This window comes from Gavialis gangeticus, unplaced genomic scaffold, assembly GCF_001723915.1.
Source record: "Gavialis gangeticus isolate Ggan-Ray unplaced genomic scaffold, GavGan_comp1, whole genome shotgun sequence".
Classification (NCBI taxonomy): domain Eukaryota; kingdom Metazoa; phylum Chordata; order Crocodylia; family Gavialidae; genus Gavialis; species Gavialis gangeticus.
Window position 1 is genome coordinate 125,818,080 of NW_017728992.1, and position 5,808 is coordinate 125,823,887.

A 5,808-nucleotide genomic window follows, 5' to 3' on the forward strand; every position below is an offset into this window, starting at 1 on the left:
AGTCTAACAATCTATCAAGTTCCTATAACAATATTTGACAATGGCAAATAAAAATTGACATCCCAAACTAATTGGCCTGCCTCATTCTAGAATCAGTCTCATTTAGTTTAATTATAATAAATTACAAGCTGTGAGTTGTTTTGTGCAGTGAAGAAGTTTTCTTCCAACTCAGTAAAGCACTCTTAACAAGTCAGTACTTCAGATCTTCTCCGGTATGTAAAACCTTTGGGCAGTCATTTTAAAAGTCGTTACTCCAGCATTTTATTCATCTTTTAAATATTTGAAGCCAGCCTCTGCAAGATTCCCAAGGGCTTTTAATGAGCTACCCAAGATCAGGTCCTTTCTTGTATTCTGATTCACCTGGCTTTGTGCATTTTGTCTTTGCCATACTTTACCATCATTGGGCTGCTGTTCTTATAACATTAGTAATAATAATTAGCAATTTAGCTGCAGAAAAATTCCAATGGTGTTAAAAATTAAATAGCAAAACTTTAAATGATTTAAAATTCAGAAGTACTATTCATAATCAGAATTCTGGCTTTCCAAAATCCTGATTTTCTGATAGACACCCTCACCACCCATTGTACATGAAATGGTGAGGCTCTTTACATATAGACATTAACCAGCGAGTTGTTTCAACTGTCCTGTGAGACAGAGAAATAAGTATATTAGTCTAATTTTGTAGATGAGAATTTTTACTTTATATTTTCAGCTGGATTTATCTGTGGAAAACTGCATTATATTTGCTCCAGGATGAAACTACAGGATGTAACTGCAGCATGTCTTAACTACTATCACTTTGCTAGTTGGAGTACCAGTAGTATGACCTGTAAGCCTGCCCAGATCCAGGCATTTATTCAAGTAGCTAAGGATATATAAACTTACAATCTGAAGGTTTTTTCCTTCAGTGGACAATATTTCCATGATACAGCTATATGTGACAGTTATCTAGAGGAAGGTGCCAATAATATTACTCTTAGCTGACAAAAATAGCCTGTGTAAAAAGATTGCATTACACATAAGAGTAATAATTGTTAACACTGTGCCTATTTTCAGTAAACCCAAAGGCTGGAGGAAATAGAGCAGATAACATTAAGAAGAGTCTGCCCCATTTTCTTCATGAACTTCAGAATTAATACCAATAGGGAAATAACAGGTAATAATGGATCTGGATTAATTAATAATGGAGGATCAAATTAATCCCAAAAGTAAATCCAGTAAAGTCACAGGGCCTACAAAAGGGATGAATTTGGCTCAAGGAAAATGCCTGTTTTTCTTCCAAATCTAGTGATTTTTTTGTATTACTTGTTATTTGATGACTTTTTATATGATGTGCTCTTTACCTCACCATGTGGATGACTGTTTATAAATTATGGTATTTCTCACCATAATTCCTGTTTCTTACATGTATATTTTATGTGTATTTTTTATGTTTCTTCTTATTTGCTTTTAAACAAATTAAACATCTGGCCTGAATCTCTGTCCTCCCTGATATTCATATGCCTCTGCTTATCAGCCCAGTTTAGCATGATGGAAGAGTATGTGAAGTACTTCCCTGTTTTAGATTTACACATAATTGATGCTTAATGCTTATCTGCTGCCAAAATCAGCACCATCAGTGGGAGCTAGTACCACTAAAAACAGCCATGGCCCACCCACTAATATTAGGTGACACCTGTTCCCACTGCATTGCTAGTACCACTAGGTATTATTGAACAGCATAGACTCATAGAACATTAGGATTGGAAGGGACCTCAGGAGGTCATCTAGTCCAATCCCCTGTTCAAAGCAGGACCATCCAAAACTAGATCATTCCAGCCAGGGCTTTGTTGAGCTAGACCTTAAAAACTTCCAAGGATAGAGATTCCACCACCTCTCTAGGTAACCTGTTTCAGTGCTTTACTACCCTCCTGATGAGATTTTTTCCCTAATAGCTAACTAAAACTTCCCTTGCTGCAATTTGAGACCATTGCTCCTTGTTGTGTCATCTGCCACCACTGAGAACAGTCTAGCTCCATCTTCTTTGTAACCACCCTTCAGGTAATTAAAGGCTGCTATCAAATCCTCCTTCAGTCTTCTCTTATAAGTAATAATGCATTTGGTGAGCTTTGCGTCACTTTCCTAGTTACTTACATATAACCATTGACAGTCATGATTCTCAAACACTCTCAGACCCTGGACAGTTGTAACATTTGAAGCAGTATGAATGCCGCTTCACTTCCAGGCATTTCAGAAATGGAGTGCTTTAGGAGGGTTGCCGCCCCAACACATTTTTTTACTGGCTAGACTAGACGACCTCCTGAGGTCCCTTCCAATCCTAATTTTCTATGAGTAAAAATCTGCGAACTTTTTATTTACTACCAAATGTTTTTACTGACATATGGTTTACATAAGGTAAATGTAATCCTTCTGCCAGGCCCTGGACAAGGGCTAGGTTCAAATTTAACACCAACCATAGTAAAAAAAGTTTGGTTGTCAGCAAGAGGTTTGCAGATTATCTGTAAAAAAAAATTCTGAAGTTGCAGCAATTATTTTACCCGATGCTGGAGTGGGTGGAGAGAAGTCTACAAGACCCTGAGACAATGCTTCCTGCTGAATGCTGCTCTCCCTCTCAGGCACTAGATGGCATTGCTCTGCTTTGCCTACTCATCAAGCTCTCAGTTGCTACATTTTTTAAGGGTGGCTCCATTTTCCTTTCAAACCTTAAATTCAAATTTTTGGCTTTGGGTTTTTTTACATACTGTCCTTAAATGTATGGACAGATGGCAACCCTGTGCTTCAGCTGTGGACAGATATACAGCTTCCCTCCCCTCCATTAGAACCCTTTAAAATCACCACCACAGCATGCATCATTGTGCTTTCCAGGCAGGAGCCACAAGAAGAGTTTGTTAGGTCCTTCAGCATCCCACAGTCAGGGGTGAGGGGGGGCAGGGGGCAGATGAGCAGGGCAGGCAGCCAGTGTGTGCTGTCCTGTGCAACTGGCCTCTGGTCTGCAGAGGCAGAAAAGCATGCAACATCCTTGCATGACTGTTGGGTTTTGGAGTTTGCTGAGGATGGCTGATCACCCTCCACACACATGCCTGGAACCAGGTTCAAATCTGTAACACAACAGAAGTTCAGTGCACTTAAACCAATTTCAAAGTGGCCAAAACAAGTTTAAGATAAACCTGAATGGATGTACTATCAGATTTAGCTGGTTCCAGTTAAATTGATTTATTGAACTTCTGTCTCAGATCCCCTTCAGACTCAAGTTAACTTACAGCCCCCCCAGCATCCCAGGATGCTATGCACTTTCCCCACAAACTCCCCTTCGCAGGGTGGGTAGGTTAGCTTTGGCCCCCAACTTCTGGACTAAGCCACTGCAGGCATGTGGCTACATTTCCGGAATCAAAAGTGAATCAAAAGTCTGTTCACTTGCTTATCAGTCCAATCTATACAGCTTAGACTAATCTGTGAAGATTGAATAGATTCAGCCTTGGGCTTTGTGACTGTCTGTACTTAGTCAAAGTGTATATTATATTAACCTAACCATAATTGTTATAGAAAAACAGTAGAACTAATCAATTCCTATGGGTTCAAGTTGGTGGGCTAGTTTTCCTAGAATGTGATGTATTTGAAATGAAAGGCATATTTGAGTGAATCTCAAATCTCTTGTTACTGATGGGTTACTTATTCTTCAGTGTCTGTAACCAGAACCAGCACAGTGCAATGGAGAATTCAGCTCTGTTGACTGGGGTGAATGCAAATGAACAACTCATACAAACAACCTGGCTACGGTATTATTACTTAGTAAGTGACAGTGATTACCTTCTTTACTAGATCCTCAGGTACATGGAATTTGACACCCTTGGGAGGTAGAGACATACATGCTTCTCCGCCTCCTTTACAATATAGATCTTTAGGTGTGCAAGGCTCCCAGCACCAGTCAGAACATCTTCAGTTTCTACAACAGTTTAGACCTAAAAGGGAAGAGATATACAGGGTCTTCATAAAGTCCTTGTGCACTTTTAAACTTTAATGACTTAAGTTGTGCACAAGGACTTTATGAAGACCCTATATGGAATCCTTGACATGTATCACATTCTGGCACTGTCTTCTTCCCATTCCAGCCATCAGTGGATGCATGTAGCAATCATCACCAGTGTCTCAAATTTGCAGGATGCCTTCAAATGCTCAATTATTATTTCGTATTCTAGATGCCCTGACCATGTTTATTCCAGCTAGCAGTTGGAATAAGCTGTACTCAAGAAATGAATTTCTGACAAATTTGCAATGATACAATGTAAAGGAGATGCCCCCAGATAAAATTATCCATGTTTTAGTCAAACCTCACCCTGTTAAGGGGCTATATGTGCAGAATCATCTTAGGCATAGGTATCTGACCTAACACTTTGCTGGGATTGCTTTGCTACCCACAATGCAATGGGAACAGTTTGAGACTACTGAACTAAATTAAGTTTGTGACTATTGCAACATCATTAAATGATGATTCCACACAACTATGAAGATCTGAAAGTAGAAGCAATCCTTCAGGAACAAAAGGAAAAGAAACACATTAAATAAAACAAATCATGTTTACATACAACACTGTGTTCAAATAAAAACCAGGGAATGGATGCAAAACAAAAACACAAACAAAACCAAATATCTAATGCAATCCCATTTATAATGCTGCCCTGTACCAATCTGTCACCCAGGCTCCGCCTTACAGGTCTGGGGACACAGAGTTTGCTGAAGTTAAAGATGCACACACAGAATTTAATGATTGCTGTCATTATAATTTTTTCTTACTACCACATGTTGAATAATTGTTCTAAGAACTTAAATACTGATTCAATGACTGTAAACTACACTATGCAACAGTAAAATGAGTGACAGAATGAAAGTTTGTTTGCAGTTATGTTGTACAAACTGTGCCATCTCATGGCTAACATCAGAAATACCGAGTACGTCTTCTCTGTACTCTGTTGAAACTGTTGTGTGGGAAAAATTACAGTCATACTTCTTAGCTCTGTTTTTCCATGCTGATAAGTCACTGATCTAATTGGGTCCTGTCAGTTCATGATATACAGTAAAAATGTTTGTACTTGCATGAATAAATGCAACAAAATATGTAGTTTTCATTTTGACAATGGCATTTGTTGAATCTTTGTGTATATTTATTGTCAATGTGATACTTAATTTCAATCTTAATTTGTACTGTCTTATAAAAATTCCCTTTGCAGAGGAAGATCACCAGATATTATTTTGCTTATTATGGAATTTGAAACAGGCAGGGTCCATTTGTTGGAAGCGTGTAATCTTATTAATTCCAGAAAGAACAGCGCACTATTACTTCAGTTTCCATCATGGGAAATACTCTGAATTTACAGTGGTATAACTAAGACTAGACTCCAGTCCTGTATGTATGTAATATACACACATGTATAATACTTGTATTTTAATGTGACCTAGAAGTGTTACAAATAGAAACACTTGAAACATATTTTTACTTGAGTCTGGGTACGGTTCACAAAACGTTAGCAGTAACTGGATTATTCTTTTCCAGAGTGAATAAATTGTACATTGAAAGAAAATAGTTGCCAATGTAATAATGAGATCTGTGGTGCAGTACATTTGCTGGTATGGAGTTCCTTGGAGGAAAAATTACTCTTATACTCCTCCTTAGTAGTTTGTCCAAGTTTCCACTTCTTGTAAGCTTCCTTTTTGTATTTTAGTTCACCAAAGAGTTGTCTGCTAAGCCAAGCTGATCACTTGTCACATTTGCTATTCTTCCTGCACAGGTTCCTGTACTCTCAGTAAGGTTTC